Source organism: Emys orbicularis, chromosome 2, assembly GCF_028017835.1.
Source record: "Emys orbicularis isolate rEmyOrb1 chromosome 2, rEmyOrb1.hap1, whole genome shotgun sequence".
Classification (NCBI taxonomy): Eukaryota; Metazoa; Chordata; order Testudines; family Emydidae; genus Emys; species Emys orbicularis.
Genome location: NC_088684.1, coordinates 188130398 through 188149331, shown reverse-complemented (window position 1 = coordinate 188149331; position 18934 = coordinate 188130398).

The following is an 18934-nucleotide window of genomic DNA, read 5'->3' as shown; positions in this document are numbered from 1 at the left end:
CAGGCAAAAGGTGGGTGGTTAACTGATGCCAATGTTTGCTGGAGCACTTAGTTTATTGCGTTGGGGTTTGAATTTGATTGTTTCCTTTATGTCAGGGTTAGGTATGTTAATGTATCCTGCTGTGATGTTAAAAAGGCCTAAAGTGGTAGAGCTGTCAAACTAGCTGTGTCACCACATCCAAAGCTTTAAAGTGCAGATTTGGCCTGAAAAGCGATTATGAATAATACCACATTCTTACCCAACTGATCTGCTTTACCTGTGCACTTGATGTATATCTGCTTACTTTAATGACTAAAACAAATGTTTAGTACTGTCAGCATTGCAAAACCAAGACAACTCTACAAGATTGAGCTGGATATTATTCTATCTCATGCATCAGTAGCAAACTTAAATTCCAACTTCAGATGGATGATGATGTAAAAGACAGAGTTAACCCAGCTTGAGTTTGCACGTTTGGCCATTAGAAAAAGCATCTTTTGACTCATCAACTGAATAAATGTAATTGGGGAGCCACTGTGACACAACAATATGTTAAACAATGTCATTTTTACAGTAACTTTTCTGATTGTAACCACACCTAAATACATTTATGTGTGTGAAACTTTTTGTGCAGCTTTCCTTTGTCAAGAGTTCTCAAATGTACCTTAGTTCCCACAACTATGTTTGTGTAGTATGCTGTGTGTGTGTACACACACACCATCTATCTCCTGTTGTTTATTCTGAATATGTTTTGATCAGGTGAAGAGAAAGTTCTATTTTATGAATACTTCTATTGACTGAGAGAATGCAGGGTGGACCTGATTCTCATTTGCAATAAGACCAACTTTACACCATCATGACAGATACTGAGTTACACCCATGTTAAGGCCCCTTTACACTTCCTGAACAGGGTAAAGTGATCTTGCAGCAAATGAGAATCAGGCCTGTTATCTGAAGGAGGTTGCTTCCATCATCTCAACATACTAGATGATATTTCTCTTAACTTTGTCACAAACAGTATATGCTATTGAATCCTTATTGTTGAAGAGTTCATTCACCCATTAAAATAATTCCTATTTCAGCTACCAACCACAAATTTGATATATTCTTTATGGAGAAGACCCATCTGGGTGATTCAGAGCATGGCAAGTTCAGGAAGGTGGAAGAAAGCCATCTTTATAAAGCATAGAGTCATAGAGTTTAAGGCCAGAAAAGACCATCAAATCATCTAGTCTGACCTCCTCACATTACCCAGTCACCCCTACACCAAGCCAACAACCAGAATTAGGCCCAAGTATCACCCCCTGAGGAGATTAAACTATTGTGTACCACAGACAGAGAATAGAATGCTCTTGAGCATAAGCTCTATGGTGCCTTTAAATTAGCTTCTAAGCAGGATCTAATGGGAGAGTTCCTGCATTCTTCTGCTATAGAGTGGACTCAGCGGTACTCATTAAAAATGAGTAAGAGGGATGAGTGAGCTAGCCAAAAATATGTAAACTCCTTCAATCACCTCATTATGTTGAGCCATATCTTCTTCCATAATCACCTTCCCAAAATATACAGGAGCAAGGACTTCCTATAAGGCTTTGTTATTTATGCATGAATTCACAGAGCCAGAAGAATGGTGACAGACCATTAGTTGATCACATTACAAAACTCAGGGGTGCCTGTACAAAGCAGATTTTAAAATGCTTATAACTGACAAATCACAACCAGTTTTCACCAGGCCACTGAAAGACACCTCTGAAACTGATGAACTTTGTTCTCATTTTTAAATTTTTAACAGCTACCTCTAAAGCTGTGGCAAAAGGAGGTTACAAAATTACAAGAGGACAGTGTATTTTTTCCACTGGGTTTGTCCCTGAAAGTGGATGAATATTTTTAGCTCAGACTTTCCAGAAAGATGTGCTCTTGGCCTAAGAACAAACATGCCAAATTTCAACCCCAAAGGTAAAACACTGAGAAAGTTATAAACACCTGAAAATGACACTTTAGAAAGAAGTACATGTGCAGCCTTAACTAGGCAGCAGCCCATCTGCTTAGCAACACAGGTTGCCATGAACATATCATTCCAGTGTTCTTCCGTCTGCACAGGCATCCAGCTGAAAATCTGTATGCTGATATTTAAATCCATCCATTGGATGGGGCCCAGCTGCCTGAGAGATTGACTCTCCCTATGTGGCCTTGAACAATAAAACTGCCCACCACTACGAGATGGCTGAGAAGTGTGAGAGACTGATACACTTTCGGCTTTCCAACCCCACAAATAAGGGTGAGCAGAAAGATATGGTGGCTAATCTTATTGGTATAAGAAACTGAGACTGACAGAGCTTCCTGAAACTGTACTCTTCTACTTGTCTTTCTCTGTATTGTTGTCCCACTCACTTTCCTTTGGAATGCTGCTGCAAAGATCATATTCCAAGCCTGTTGCTTTGACCGTTCCATCCCTCCACTTGCTGGCCCTTTTTTATTGCATAAAAACTAAGCAATTTGTCTTCACTTTCAAGGCCCTTCATAGCCTATCCCCAGCCTACCTATCATCTCTCATTCACTATCAACTATCAGTTCCTACCTCTGCCCATAATGCCAGCCTCCATCACTCATTTGTTAAATTTTCAAGCAAGCACTTTCGTGCTTTCTCCAATGCTGCCCCTCATGCTTGGGAGGCACTTCTTGTAAACATAGGCAAAGATACCACATTATCCTCTTTTAAAACTTTTCTCTGCCTCGATGCTTACCAAGAACTTGACATCAGTTACGTTGCTGATGTGCTGAACCCACAACCTATCAATCTGACCAGTACTGTCTGGCTGTTTCCCTGTATCCTCCTGTCTGTCTGTAGCCATATATTGTCTCTTATCTTATACTTATATTGCAAATTCTTTGGGCCTGGGACCATCTTTTTGTCCGATGTTTGTACAGCACCTAGCACAAATGGGTCATGGTCCATGACTGGAGCTCCTAGGCACTATTAGATAAATTGTGGTGTCCTCCAGGGGTCTGTACTAGGACCAATACTATTCAACATATTTATAAGTGATCTGAAAAAAGGGGTAAACAGTGAGGTTGGAAAATTTGCAGATGATACAAAACTACTCAAGATAGTTAATTGCAAAGCAGACTGCGTAGTGTTACAAAGGGTGACTGGGCAAGAAAATGGCAGATGAAATTCAATGTTGATAAATGCAAAATAATGCACATTGGAAAACATAAAAGAACTGGATACGTTCACGGAGGATCGGTCCATCAATGGCTATTAGCCAGGATGGGCAGGGATGGAAAACCATGCTCTGAAGTGTCCGTAGCCTCTGATTGCCAGAAGCTGGGAATGAGTAACAGGGAATGGATCACTTGGTTATTATCTGTTTTGTTCAGTTCCTCTGGGGCACATGGCATTGGCCACTGTCAGAAGACAGGATACTGGGGTAGATGGACCATTGGTCCGACCCAGGATGGCCGTACTTATGATAATAAAAATAGTAAATCATAATAATAACTTTCACAGGAGCTCAGGTGAGAAATGACCCCGGAACTCACCACTTTCAGAACTAAATATGAAACTCATTTCTTCAACCTAGTTGTCCTTCAATAGTTCTTCATAGGTTCTTCATACACACAACACATTCACTTACACATATTTCTCCTAAGGCAGGAAAGAAAGATATATTTAATTTCTTTTTAAAATACTTGGGAGGTGCTCAGAAACTACAGCAATCAGAGCTATAATAGTACAAAGATAAGAAAAAATGCTATAGGCTAGAGCTGAAAAATAGATAAACAATTTTTCAGTGAAAAATAGGAAAAATATGTTGATGAATATGCATCCGAAGAAGTGGGTTGTAGCCCACGAAAGCTTATGCTCTAATAAATTTGTTAGTCTCTAAGGTGCCACAAGTACTTCTGTTATTTATGTTGATGAAATTTTTCATTAATGCTTTTCTTTTGTTTCCAACCAACTTTATTGTATATACCTAATATATACAGTACTGTATAATACAGAGGAGAAGTGGAGAATATGGGCTGGGAGAGAGTTTGATTGGTATCACAAAGCATAGAGCTTTAACTGTGAAGTTAAACTGGTACCCAAGTTTCAAAAGTAGGTACTCAAAGTTAAGTGCCTATTAGATTTAGGCATGCAAGTCAAGATTTCTTACTCCCAATTGGCCACATGATTGTACTATTATCTAATCTGCATACACATATCTTGTACGTGTGTATACAAGTAAGATGCACACAAATATATGTGTACATTTTGCATGCCTAACTTTGAAAACCTAGCCAGTCCAATAAGATGAACTTGGCCCTTAAATATCTCGAAATCTTGCAGTTCTGAACATTGTACCCTAATTTAATTTCACTTTGTTTCGTGAGTCAACCCTTTGTATTTTTCTGGTTCACATATTGTGTTCACTATGTCTTCTACTTTTATATGATTCAATACTATTTTTTAGATGTGAATGCATAATTGCTTAATTGGCCTTGGATTATATTGTATTCTAAAATGTCTCTTCAGAAATACCTTCTACTGTTATAGAAATGCGTATCAGAAAACATCAGGCAACCTATAGAAAATGCCAGGAGAACAATTTCCCAAACTATAAAGGTGGCACTCACACTAATGTAACGTTCCCCTCAAAAGTGCAGGACAGCTGGCTGATAATACTCAGTGACTCCAGTGTTCTACAGCCTCAGGCAACCACGGTATCATGTGTTGTTCTTAAAACCAGTGTTTAGCAGCTTGGGCCTCAAAATACAAATTTCCTTGTCTTTGGACAAAAATCAATAAGACAAAAAAAAAGGTCACCGATTGCTTATTAAATAATTGCTTGTTTTTCAAATATGGTTTACCTAATTGCCATATTTTACATACATTAATATTGCACACACAAAAAGACGTTAAAAGGAAGTTATTAAAATTGCAAAGTCAAGCACTCAAAAATGAGGGAATCCAGAATGAAGATTACCTTCATTCAGCCCCCTTTTGTGTAAGCATTATGATGCAGTCTTTAATTACTTGATCACATACTCAAAGGTGAAAATAAGCCGGTACAGTACGGTACGGCGTACTGGCAAGAGCCGATACACAGCCGACCGTACCGACAGGAGGCAGCTTCCCCAGGCCAGCAATTTAAAAGGGCCCGGGGCTCCCAGCCACCGCTACCACAGCCGGAGCCCCTGGCCCTTTAAATTGCCACCAGAGCCCCGGAGCTCCCGGCCACCGCCACAGCTACCACTACTATGGGGCTCTGGCGGCGATTTAAAGGGCCCGGGACTCCCTGCTGCCACTACTGCAGCCGGAGCCCCAGTCCCTTCAAATCCCTGCTTGAGCCCTGGGGTAGTGGCAGCAATTTAAAGGGCCTGGGGCTTTAAAGGCCCCGCCCCTGCCACCTGAGGAACCGCCCCTTCCGGTTGAGACCCCCCCCTCCCCCCCCCACTTGCTCAGGACCCTGGCCCTGCAAGCCAATAAGTCCCTTAAGTTACTTTCACCCCTGCACATACTATTATTTCCATAGAGCCCCTGCTTCATTCAGTGCACAGGATGGACAGTGATCACCTGATGAGCATCTATTCAATATTTTGTTTTCTCCTCATTGTTTAATATGTGGCCCCAGGCTTTATTTACTGCAAACTATCCACGCCCTACTCTGAATATAGAATGATTAATTTCCTCCTAGGATTTTCTGTGGCACTATAGTGCTTCACTATAGTGGAGTGCTTCACAAACACCAATTAATGCATCATCACAACACTCCTGTAAAATGTGGGATTATTATTATCCCCAATTTACAGATGGGAAGGTAAGACACAGAGGCACAGACAGATTCAGAGCAAAAAATTCCACTAAGTTTGGGTGCCCACTTTGAGATGACTCAGACCTGATTTTTCAGTGCACATAGTATTATATATTACTTTATATACTGGAGCACAGGACATATTGACTTCAGTTGCAGCTATGAATACTCAGTACTTCTGCAAATCAGACCCAAGGTTTCAAGTTGGGCACGCAGGAAATGAGGAACACACAGTTAATGACCACCTCTAAAAAAATTGGTTTAGGTGACTTGCCAGGCATCACATAGGAACTCCCGGCCAGACACAGAGATGAAATCCAGTTCTCCAGAACAACATTCAACTGCTTTAACCAGATGACTGTCCGTTCTTCTACTGCAATTCCTCAGCCTCATTCACTTCACACCCTCCAACTTCTGCAACGACTGAGGCAATGTTTGTATAGACAACAGCCTCCTTTAGTACACAGCCCTCATTCATCTCCACAGCACCTATCATGCTGTGCACTGAATGAGGCAGGGTTCCCATGGGAAAAAAAATCACATGGGATGATGTAATTAAAGACTGTATCATAATGCATTCACACAAAGTGACTGAATTAAAGTTTCACTGGCATCCTTAATTATGGCAATTCCTATTCCTATCCTTTGAGTGCTTCACTTTGCAACCTGGATTTCTTGCCCAACCAGTCCCAATTTCCCCATCATCAGCTCTCAGTCACAGTTTCTCCCCCCCTTAAGTCCCAGTCTCACCAGAATCCTTGTCCCAATCTTTTTTCCTTCCTTCCTAGTCTGGCTTTTTCCCCTCCCCCGCATTCAAACCAAACGTCTTCCTTCTCATGCTGCTTGCTCAGTCACTCTGTGGTGATGGTATGTGTGCAGTCGTCATATATAAGAGCTGTGAAGTGATGTAATGTGCTCAGTTGCTCACTGGCAATTGTGCATGCACAGTCTGGTCAGCACTGGGAGCTGTCAGAGGCTTGAGCATACTCAGTGAGGGTGGAATCTTCTGAGGTTTTAGCTGCTAAACTCTAAAACGTCTCTGCTTAGCATGTGCAAATGGAGGTATTTCCGAGGCTAATAACTTGGCAAAAATTTGAGTTGATGAGAGCCAGGGACCTCTTGGTGTGAATTGGAAGAGTGCACAGTGCTGCAAAGAGTTGTAAGATCCCCTGGATCTGGTTTCTATATAAAAGTTCAAAGGTTTTCATGTCAGGTCTCTACTGAAAACCTGTGTCACACTGATCATCATAACCATTGTGAAATGTGTGTACAGGGAGTTATGTATATATACACCCTGAGAATTATGTTTGTAAGGTCTGTGAGTTGGGGCTAGTTGCCAGAAGATGATAAACAAGTTTCTTTCAGGTTGGAGATGCTTATCTACCTCTCCAGATTTATATAAATTGAATATTGTATACTTCACAATGAATGACTATTTGCAATCTGGGAAAAATGCTAATCAAGAGGTTGCAAAGTCTCCAAGGAAAAAGTTCTACAGGAAAACAAAAACCAAGAAGCAGGGGTTACCCTGCTCACAAGTGAAGATAATGGCTTGTTAGAACTATATCAGGGGATGCAGAGCCACACCCAGATATCCTTCCCCTGGAGGACAAGCTGCCAGCTGGATTATTTTATAAATGGAGGATGAAAGCTGGTTTGGCTATTTAACACTAGGAGAGAAACTTTGGGTGAACTATCTTTATGGGACAGGAGAATGTCTTGTTAGTTATGTTTAGGCTCTAGAAAATGTGTTATGATGTTATTTTATGTGTAACTATTTGTTTCCATTAATTCTACTTGCTTTTTCTTTCATTTCTGTTCTTTGTTAAATAAATGTTTACTTGTTTTCCTTTTAAAAAAAATCTAAGTGCTTATTGAGTTGAGTAGAGTGGTGAAACTGTTAAGATGGTGTGTCCTATTCCTTTGGCAATAGTGGACCTGTGAATTTTGTGAGTGTCCAGGGGCTGGACACTCCAGGGGGATGCTCAGAAGGCTCGGGGGTCGGAGTGTGCCTACTGATTACCTGCAGTGGGACAGAAAGCCAGTGTAGGCTAAGTGCTTGTGTTACCCATGGCCAGTGGAGTCAGGAATCTGACCTTTGGCAGACAAAGACAAGACTTCCTCATGCTAAGGGCAGGTGATAGCGAGGTGCCTCACAACCCTGGGTATCATCAGGAAGTGTCAGAGTGGATTTTCACAGAAGCAGCAAAAAGCACATCCCTGCCACAAAAGTCACCCCGCACCTTGCCAAAATTGAAGTCCCTGCTCCAAAACATGGGATGCTAGAGATTTTCCAAGAAAAGGTCACCAGCTTTTTTTTATCATTCCAAAACAACATCCCTTTCCTTAAACTGGTACTCAGTAATGCCTGAAACTATTCAGCCTCAGGCAGCCACCCAGCATGAAAAATTTCAGCCCAAACAATTAAAGTTTGGCAGAGTTATAAGCAACTGAAAACATGGTCTTCTAATGGGAAGTGTCAGAAAATCTTAATAATAGCCCGTGATACCAGCCCAGCTTGTCCTGAACCCTCATTTGCTTCATATTAGTTTTGCAACAACAAAATTATTGATATTGTTAATTCTTCCTCATGCCAAAATTTCGTTAGAAAGAAATGACAACAACTTTATGACTCAGTCCTTCAAAGGGTTCCTCATGGGCAGATCCTCATGCCCATACAAGTCACATTGATTTTTCAGGATCTGGATCTTAAATGCTATAAGGACATAGCAGGTGGCACTTTCTCTCAGTCTTGAAAGTGCTCTTCTTAAATCAATTGTGGAAAGAAAGAAAGAAAGAAAGAAAGAAAGAAAGAAAGAAAGAAAGAAAGAAAGAAAGAAAGAAAGCATTTTTTCGATCACAGTGGAGCCGAAATTGAAATTTAGGCATCTGAATCTGGTGTTTATTGGGCACCTTAGTACCTTTGTGGATTTGAGCCTCTGTTTTGACAATGCTAACCTGAGATTAGTCCTGCACATAGTGGGGTGATCACAATGGACAGGACTCTGCTAATTTTGGAGGCAAGAAGTCACTTCACAGACTCAGCCCAGACAGCTAATGCCAGCTCAAATTATTAAAACAACTCCTAATTAAAACAATGATGAGTTTTCTCCCCACTCTTAGTTTCTATGTTCCCCAAATTCCAGCACTCTTCTTGAGATCACCACAAACATAATGAAACACTGTCTACAGAGTTGGAAAATGGACTGAAAATCCTCACAGCAACCACAACTGTTATTAAATAACACCAATAACACTACTACTAATCATTCTGGAAAATAAAAGGAATTGAGTTTACTGCTTGTTTTTAATCAAGTAAAACTATGAACAACTGAGAAAAATCTCTCTGCGTTAATGTCTCCTGGGCTGGTTTAATTAAAGTAATTGGAATAACTGAACACACAGGAAAAAATCAAGGTTGAAATTGTGTGTATGTGTCACTACAGAGCACTAGAGGGAGCTGTAGTTTTTGAGCTAGAAGCTCAAGTAGGAACTGGTGCTCCCCACCCTTGCTTGTGAAAGGGGCAGTAGGCACTCTCACCAGTGCCTGCTTCCAGATGCTGGTATAGTGAACTGTGGCCACAAAAACTTGCAAGGACCAGAGTTGTAAGAGGGTCTCAAACCCAGGACTGAGTGCACCAAAAGGACAGCAAGGTTCGCTTTGCCACATGAACTAAAAAAAGTAGCTCTTGTCAATGAGCCAGTAGTAGCCTGCATAATTACAGGAACACTCATGATTATACACACTAGGCCAATGTATTATATACTGTACTCCTCATGTTAGACAAGCTCAGTCTCAGGTCCACAAGTCCCATTTCATAATGAACCAAGGCTGCATACATACATAGACCTCAAGGTCATCAGTGGGGATCAAATCCTAGAACTCAAGTAATGGAAGCTTATGCGTTTGGTGATGAATATCCTGGGTCTAATTATTGATAATGATGACGACAACTGTGGTGTCTGTGTCCATATTGCAGCTGTGAAGTACTACAGTTGGAGATAGTAGGGAGAAATCTCTTTTGATGTTACTTAACAGATCTGGATGCTGTGGAGAAAAAGCCCTCCACCCACCACAACTACATCTTTTCAGGATAAGATGGAATTTAGCTCTGAATGTAATTTTGAAAAAATTCTAAATAATGTGGAGGGATGACCAACATTACATCCTAAATGGCCAGTGAAGTGAATGGGAGTTTTGGGTGCTCAAGGAATGCAATATCAAAACATAAAGAGTTTAGGAGAGCAATGAGCTATTATTCAGCTTGCAAAGTTAAAGAGATTCTCATGTATACACTTAGAGCAATTAAGTCTTATAGCTTGAATAGTCTAGCAGTAGTACTTCAAAAACATCCAGGCAGATATCATTCAAGTTAACCTAATACAGAAAAATGAGTTCAGAGGAAGCTGTGCATAAATGACCTTTACTAGACAGTCATAAAAAGGAATAACTATACATAATACCCAAAAGCATTCTTTTACAATTTCAGCCAGTGTTACCGTCTGTCATAATCAATAGAATGTTTAGTGGTGCAACTTAGGGAATGTATTAAAGAAATTATGCAGCTAATGGGGAGTTACACAAGTTGTAATTTACTAAATATTGTTGCATATTCTTTGTGTTGGATTGCAATAAAGACAAGAGCCTTGTAAATTAATGTATAGTAGTTAATTAACTGACAGATAATAACTAATTGTATTTTTTATGCAACATGATCCCAACTGTGTCTAATGTTAGGCACCTAAATACACATTTTAGACACTTCTGTGCTGATTTTTTTATCTTAAATATGGATTTAGATAACTAAATGTAGGCACCCAACTTTTCAGGTTGGGCTGTAGAAATGTTACACCTGCTCAATTACTCAAGTGCATTATGACCTCATCCTGAACTGCTCTCCAATCTCTTTCTAAGATCTTGTGTTTCTTTTAAAAACCTTCTTGAAAAAAATATTGTTCCATTGGGCTTCATGTAGATTGTTGTAAATATTACCCTGGAGTAGAGTGGTTATTTATTTGAATGACACATATTTACTTGACAGCATTGGACATTTTTCAATAATTCAAATCCCTTCAAGCTAGGGAAGTGTGACTGAAGGCAGGACTGTAAATGTTCCATTTTAAAGCATGTCTTTCTGTTTTCCCTTTTAGTTCCATGGGGGGAAGGCTGTGAAAGAATAGGTTTGGTGTGTTGTATTTGCTTCAAGAGCTTGTTCTCATTATTCTCCCTTAAAGAAATGCCAAGTGTTTTGTCGCTATAATTAATAATAAATAAAACCAAGTACAAGATGGCTGAATTTTCTTTGCAAAACTTTTTCTTTGCAAAACTTCACAGCTTAGTAGAACTAAGTAAGAGAGAGCTGCTTGAGGGAAAAGAGGTCACCTGAACTTTAACCCTAAAATCAAGCAGAATCCAAATGGAGCCATTTTTAATGGTTAATATGTTTGTTTAATTTTTTAAAAATCCATTTTTGTGCATCTGCCCTTTCAGGTAGAAAGGAAAAACAGGCCAGTCAGAAGGACAATCAGTAAAAACAATGAGAACCCAATGACATAGGGAAGGGTAAGAGAGAGGTCCTGGAAGCCAAAGTTAGGCTACTAGGTAAGAGATTAAATCCAGGACCTCCATGATAGCATTCTCTGTAATACTTCCAATTGCATGCCCAGGATTAGAAAGACAGCCAGAACTGCAGGATCCCAATGTGTGGATGATATGATGGTATAGGGAAGAGGGTTTTAGGTTTATTAGGAACTGGGGAAAGGAGGAGCTTATACAGGACGGAAACCAAACAGAACTAGACTGCTGGCATGTAACATGAAAAAGGCTGTAGAGGATGTTTTAAACTAAGAGCTGGGGAAAGCTGACAGTTGGTAAAGAGAATAGGAGGGAAATTGGTAAAGCACTGGTAGGAGCTACTGAGGAACAGTCAAACCTAAAAGAGTCCCATTTAAATATAATACACAAGTGCTTATATACAAGAGCAAGAAGTCTAAATACTAAGATGGATGATCCAGAGTGCCTGGCATTAAATTAGAATATTGATATGTAACCCTTCTGCCAGGTAGATTCAGCAGTGACAAGGGCCAGGTTCAATATCTAGGAGTTTCTTTTCAACAATACAACACAGAACCGGCTTGAGCCGCCACCCAATAATCTGTGAAAATTACACATCACCTTCTGGGTGCTTCTGGGAGGCTTCTGAGTGTAGAAAAGAAACTTTTAATAAAAGGGGGAAAGTAACTCGGCATTAACTTGGGAAAATGCCACAATCAGGATTCATAAGCATAAAACCATGTGTAAAAACACCCACCCCAGAGTAAGCTGGGCAGTGTCCATTGCCTCAAGTTCTTAAGTCCAATAATCAAATGTTCCTGTAAGATTCCCCTCCCTTCTCCCTCCATCACACCCCACTTACAGTCCTTGGTCAGTAAAGACCCAGAGTTCAGAGGTGCATTTCCATGAGTTCACTTCCCACCCAGGGGGAGAAGGCAACTTGCTCACTACGCCGACCGGCTCAGCCAGCTGCTCCGCTCACTCCACTAGCTGCCCTGCTCGCTCTGCCAGCAGTCCCGACGCTCACTCCACTGGCCGCTCTACCAGCTGCCCCACTGCTTGCTCCGCCAGCCACTCCGCTCACTCTGTGGGCCATTCACTAATCTGCCAGCTGCTTGCTGCTCTGCCGCATCTCTGGGATGTCTTGAGGTCCCACCTCTTAGCACAGCTCTCAGTGATTTCAACTGTTAGCAGGGAAGCCTCACTGCTAGTGCAGGCTGGGCAGTCTCTTTCACTATTGAGTGTTCATCAGCTCTGTCATTACACAGCGAAGGGAGGAGGGTCAAATGATGTCTCGGAGGCAGAAACCACAACACCAGGTACAAACAGCTGTCTACAACCTCTCTCAACTCTATTGGGCTTTGGCCTCCTTGTCCCCTGCCTAGCGAGTGCAGTTAAGTTGAGGGTGAGTCCCACGATCAGGGCTGCCATGCACAACTCTGCTGCTCTTGATTCACACGACAAGGATAGCAACAGTTAATTACCCCTGCACTCAATAACAAAATGACTTGTGAGCCAACACCAGCCAAAAGTGATCATTTGGTCAAAGCAGCTCTGCCATGCTGTGCACATAGGGCATGTCTATGTAAACAAGGTTGATTCCTAAAGTCTTCTTCCCTAACTCATCACTGGATGTCAGGGGAGAGCTCATGCAGACCTTACTTACAGATGTAAGAGGCATTGTGGAAATTTGGTGGAATGAGGATAAGCAATGGGACATGATAATACCATAGAAGAAAATATATAGGAATGACAGAGTTGGTTGTTCTAGGGGGTAGTGGCACTATAGGTGAAAGAAAGCATAGAGTAAAATAAAGCAAAAATCTTAAATGAATAAAACTGTACCATAGAATCTCTTTGGACAGAAATTTGATGCTTGAACAATAAGAGTATAGCAGTAGGAATATACTACTAACCACCTGACCAGGATGGTGATGATGATTGTGAAATGCTCACAGAGATTAAAGAGGCTACAAAGGCAGAAAATGGAATAATAATGGGGGATTTCAACTATCCTCATACTTACTGTGTATATGTCACCTCAGGAAAGGGATGCAGAGATAAAATTTCTAAACGCCATAAATGACTGCTTCTTGGAGCAGCTAGTCCTGGAACCCACAAGGGGAGAGGCAATTCTTGATTTAGGCATAAGTGGAACACAGGATCTGGACCAAGAGGTGAATATAACTGAGCTTCTCAGTAATAGCAACAATAATGTATTTAAATGCCAAAGAAACTCACCACCATAAAATTTAACTTCAAAAAAAGGAAACTACACAAAAATGAGGAAGCTAGTTAAACAGAAATTAAAAGGAACAATCACAAAAGAAAAATCCTTTGAAACTGCATTGAGACTATTTAAAAACACCATAATAGAGGCACAAACTGAATGTGTACCACAAATAAATAAAATAATAAACAACAATAACAACAGTAAGATGACAAAAAAAAAGCCACCATGGGTAAACAACAGAGTAAAAAAGATAGTTAGTGGCAAAATGGCATCCTTTAGAAATTGGAAGTCAAATCCTACTGAGGAAAATAGGAAGGAGCATAAACTCTGGCAAGTCAAGTGTAAAAGTATAATAACATAGGCCAAGAAAAAATTAGAAAGCAACTTAGCTAAAGACACAAAAACAAACAGCATTTTTTTTAAAGTACTTCAGAAGTAGGAAGCTTGCCAACCAGTCAGTGGGGCTGCTGGATGATTGAGGTGCCAAGAGAGCACTCAAGGAAGACAAGGCCATTATGGAGAAGCTAAAAGAATTCTTTGCATTGGTCTTCACTGCAGAGGATGTGTGGGAGATCCCACACACCCGAGCCATTCGCTGTAGGTGATAAAAACCTGAGGAACTGTCCCAGACTGAGGTGTCAATAGAGAAAGTTTGGGGACAAATTGATAAATTAAATAGTAATATGTCTCAAGGACCAAACGGTATTTACCCAAGAGTTCTGATGGAACTCAAATATGAAATTGCAGAACTACTAACTGGTATGAAACCAATCATTTAAATCAGCCTCTGTACCAGATGACTGAAGGATAGCTAATGCAACACTGATTTATTTATTTTTTAAAGGCTCCAGAGGTGATCCTGGCAATTACCGACCAGTAAGCCTAACTTCAGTACCAGGCAAATTATCAAAGACATAGATAAACACAACATGTTAGGGAAAAGTCAACATGGCTTGATTCACCAATCTATTAGAATTCTTTGAGTGTATTAGCAATCATATGGACAAGGGTGATCCAGTGGAGATAGTGTATTTGGATTTTCAGAAAGCCTTTGACAAGGTCTCTCACCAAAGGCTTTTAAGTAAAATAAGCTGTCATGAGATAAGAGGGAAGATCATCTCTTGGATGATCTGGCTAAAGATAGAAAACAAAGGGTAGGAATAAATTATCACAATGGAGAGAGGTAAATAGCCCAAAGATCTGTACTGGGACCTGTGCTGTTGAACATATTCATAAGTGATCTCGAAAAGGTGATGGACAGTGAGATGGCAAAATTTGCAGACGATACAAATTACTCAAGATAGTTAAGTCCAAAGCGGACTGTGAAGAGTTACTCACAGAACTGGGTAACTGGGCAACAAAATGGCAGAATAAATTCAGTGTTGATAAGTGCAAAGTAATGCACATTAGAAAACATAATCTGAATTATACATACAAAATGATGGGGTCTAAATTAGCTGTTCCAATTCAAGAAAGAGATCTTGGTGTCATCATGGACAAACCTCTGAAACCATCTGCTCAATATGCAGCAGCAGTCACAAGCGGAAACAGAACATTAGAATCATTAGGAAGGGGATAGAAAATAAGACAAAATATCATAATGCCACTATCTAAATCAAGTGTACAACCATACCTTGAATACTGTGTGCAGTTCTGATCGACCCATCTCACAAAAGATATTAGAATTGAGAAAAGTACAAAGGGCAACAAAAATAATTACAGGCATGGAACTGCTTCCATAAGAGGACAGATTAAAAAGACTGGGACTGTTCAGTTTGGAAAATAGATGACTAAGGGGGGGGATATGATAGAGATCTATAAAATCATCAATGGTGTAGAGAAAGTGACCAAGGAAGTGTTATTTACCCCCTCACATAACACAAGAACTAGGGGGTCACCTTATGAAATTAATACGCAGCAGGGTTAAAACAAACAAAAGGAAGCACAGTAGAACCTCAGAGTTATGAACGCCAAACTTATGAACTGACTACTCAACCACACACCTCATTTCAAATGGAAGTATTCAATCAGCCAACAGCAGAGACAAATAAATAAATAAATAAATAATTTTTTAAAAAAGCAAATACTGTACAGTACTTTCTTAAATGTAAACTACTAAAAATTAAAGGGAAAGTTTTTAAAAAATGTTTTGACAAGGTAAGGAAACTGTTTCTGTGCTTGTTTCATTTAAATTAAGATGTTTAAAATCAGCATTTTTCTTCTGCATAGTAAAGTTTAAAAGCTGTTTTAAGTCAATGTTCAGTTGCAAATTTTTGAAAGAACAACCATAATGTTTCATTCAGAGTTATAAATATTTCAGAGTTACAAACAACCTGCATTCCCAAGGTGTTCGTAACTCTGAGGTTCTACTGTACTTCACACAATACACACTCAATCTGTGGAATTCATTACCAGGAGATGTAGTGAAGGTCAAAAGTATAACTGGGTTCAAAAAGAACTAGATAAGTTCATGGAGGAAAGGTCCATCAATGGCTATTAGCCAAGATGGTCAAGGCGCAACCCCATGCTCTGGGTGTCCATAGCCTCTGACTGCCAGAGCTGGAGGAGGATGGGATGAATCACTCAATGATTGCCTATTCTGTTAATCCCTCTTCCGCAACTGGCATTGGCCACTGTCATAAAACAGAATACTGGGCTAGATGGACCATTGGTCTGACTCAGTCTGGCCATTCTTATGTTCTAACATAACGCTGTTAATAACTTACATTTTTCTACAATTATAATACTAGATCTCCACTACATCTGTTATAAATTGGTGTAGTTCTATTGGAATTAATGGAACTGAGGGTTCTGATCCATAATCTTTTGGCTTTCTTCCAGGAATGGCATTGAGGCCATAGAAGTGCTCAATTTATTGGCATTATAACATCATTCTCAAAATTACCAACCATCAGAGGGAATGACACTACCCTGCTGTAAGTCAGCAGCTACAGTAAGTGGCAATTAGGAAAGTACATATAACAATAGAACTTAGCACTTATGTAGTAACTTTCATCTATGTAGTATAAAGTTTTTTACAAGAGGTATGTAAGTTTTGTTATCCTTATTTTAATCATGGGTAAGCAGCCCCCCAAAAGTTATGTGGCTTTTCCAAGGTAACACAGAAAGGCAGTGGCAGAGCTCGAAACAGAACCAAGTTCTTCTGAAGGTCAGTCTTGTGCTCTAACCACTATGCTAGCTTTCTTGGGCAAAGGTACCAAACTGAGCAAAGGTACCAAATCATGCTAGTTTTTAGCTTCTAAAACAGGGATCGGCAACCTTTGGCATGCGGCCCATCAGGGAAATCCGGTGGCGGGCCGGGACGGTTTGTTTAGCTGCAGCGTCCGCAGGTTCGGCCGATCGCAGCTCCCACTGGAACGGTGAACTGCGGCCAGTGGGAGCTGCGATCGGCCGAACATGCGGATGCTGCAGGTAAACAAACTGTCCTGGTCTGCCAACGGATTTCCCTGACAAGCCGCATGCCAAAAGTTGCCGATTCCTGTTCTAAAACATAGTAGATACTTTATATTTTATATAATGACATTGTGATATCCCAGTTTCTTTATTGACTATGAGAATTTCATGTTTCAAACTAACACATGGAAATGGCAGACCAACACATGAAAGTATCATATACAGGTGGGAATGGCCCTTCACCATCACCCGGTCCTGACCAATTTTCAGATCCAATTGTGAGCTTGTCATTCTCCCTCATTAGAGCCAAATTGTGCCATTGAGGTATTGGCTGACCTTGGGGACAGTACAGGGCTCTACTACCTCAGAAATGCTCTAGGAGTGATTCCTAGCCTACGTGGGGGACATGCATCCTGTATGGTAGGTACTGTGATGTTGAACTCCATATGTTTTATGAAAATATGCTAATAAATGTGAATATAATGTAACTCGAATATGCTTTATGTAAAAGGTCTCTTGTAAGGTATCATTACAAAGTTTATAATCTACTGAGTGTGTTCATTCTATTTGTATGAATGTATCATTCTTGTATCTAAAACTAGAAATATGAAGTATTACTCCGAGGTCCTACTGTAATTATGCAAAATGTGGGTCATTAATGGTGGCTTAGGATCTTGATGGCTCCCATTAAGTGGAATAATTGGTTGTAAATGGCTCTGTTTAATTGTAAGCCTTCCTGTGTTCCTGTGAGTCAGGCCAGGAAGAATGAAGGCTTGGGGTCTCACAGGACATATGACCATGTCACCTGGTACTGGAATCCATCTTAAACCTGGTGCTTTTCCATTTAGAAGGAGGGGTGGAGACCCAGAGAGACAAAAGATTCCCACCTTGTGCCAAACCTGTGAAAGAAGCTTATTGGAACATTTCTGAGTGTTAGATTTACCTGTATTCAGTTTCTTAAATGTATTAGGCTTAGACTTGCGTGTTTTATTTTATTTTGCTTGGCAACTTACTTTGCTCTGTCTGTTATTACTTGAAACCACTTGAATCCTACTTTTTATACTTAATAAAATCACTTTTGTTTATTAGTAAACCCAGAGTAAGTGATTAATACCTGGGGGAGCACACAGCTGTGCATATCTCTCTATCAGTGTTATAGAGGGTGGACAATTTATGAGTTTACCCTGTAAACTTTATACAGAGTAAAATGGATTTATTTGGGGTTTGGATCCCATTGGGAGCTGGGTGTCTGGGTGCTGGAGATAGATGACTTGCTGAGCAGTTTTTGGTTAACGTCTGCAGCTTTGGGGGCATGGGCCAGACCTGGGTCTATGTTGCAGCAGACTAGCATGTCTGGCTCAACAAGGCAGGGTTCTGGAAGTCCCAAGCTGGCAGTGGAAAACGGGCTCAGAGGTAATTCCAGCACATCAGGTGACAGTCCCAAGGGGGTCTCCGTGACCGAACCCATCACAGGTACCATCCCCTTTGTAGAGGGCATGAACCTACTCCCCTGTTCCATGACCAGCCAGCTCTGTGGCTAGTGTGGAGTAGAAGGACCTGGCCCATCCTGGCTCCCTTTGGGTTGTGTGTGTCTCTCAGGGCCTCTCTATGCTCTCCCAACTGCAGGGACTGCCATTGTGTCTGTTTCTTGGCAGGGTATGCAGGGGTAGGAGGAGAGGTTTCTTCCTCATCCTTCCCCCAGTATAACTATGCCAGAACCATAAATAAGCTGGCCCTACATTTTATTTGAAAAAATCTCCCCTGAATAGATTTTCCTGGACACTGTAGAGTGCACTGTTCATTACCTGCAAACATGACCATCTACCACACTGCTAATTTAAGGAAGGGTAGACTTCTCTTTTCCTCGAACAACTGGTTTCAGTTCAATCACCTTCTTTCGTAGCTGTAAAGGTATTGCAAACGGCATGAACTGAGCATTTTTGGCAGGTGCCTTTCATC